The sequence below is a fragment of the Olea europaea genome, chromosome 15 (genome assembly GCF_002742605.1).
Source record: "Olea europaea var. sylvestris chromosome 15, O_europaea_v1, whole genome shotgun sequence".
Lineage (NCBI taxonomy): Eukaryota > Viridiplantae > Streptophyta > Magnoliopsida > Lamiales > Oleaceae > Olea > Olea europaea.
The window spans coordinates 23,235,505-23,236,422 of NC_036251.1; positions in this window are offsets into that span (position 1 = coordinate 23,235,505).

Genomic DNA, 918 nt, shown 5'->3' on the forward strand with positions numbered 1-918 from the left:
TCTACCTAGCGACTCAAATGAGTTCAACTTGTCGAATACAAGGGCTTGGAAGGCTCGTGGCTGCTCAAACTCGTGTTTATTGAAAGAACGACACAAGTATCGTTTAACAACACTTGTGTCGTTCTGTTGATTTCTCCCATTTTTTGCTTCATTTCCTACGCGTCAACCTCAGAGATTGGACATCCTAACTTAAGAAAGTTAGAATTATTGATTACGTGACGGATAACGGGAGAATTGGTATGGATTTCAGTGAAATCACAAGTCACCATCCACATTCGTTAGAAAATCAAAGTTATGAAGGTATCTCCCAAATTATGTGAGCGACATGTCCATCTCGGGACTCAAATGAATTCAACTTCTCGAATATAGGGGGCCCGAAAATCTCGTGGCTGTTCAAACTCGTGTTTATTGACAAAACGACACTTATGTCTTTCTGTTGATTTATCCCATTTTTCGCTTCATTTCCTCCGCGTCGACCTCAAAGATCGGACCTTCTATTGAAAAATATTTATTTTATGCTTATATTGAAAAAATAAAAATCTGAATTTTTTTTTGAAATTCGGTTTGGTAAGTGAATATACGGTATTCTGCACTCTCGGTATTTGTAAGTGCAAAAATCGTTATATAAAAATACACTGCAAATACGGTAGGCAGCATATACGGTAAGTTGCAAATACCATAGGCAACATATATGGTAAGGTGAAAATATGGTAAGTTGTTTGCAAATACGGTAAGCTGTAAATACGGTAGGCAGCGTATACGGTAAGTTGCAAATACCGTAGGCAACATATATGGTAAGGTGAAAATATGGTAAGTTGTTTGCAAATACGGTAAGCTGTAAATACGGTAGGCAGCGTATACGGTAAGATGAAAATACGGTAATGTAAAAATACGGTAAGTTGTTTGCAAATACGGTAG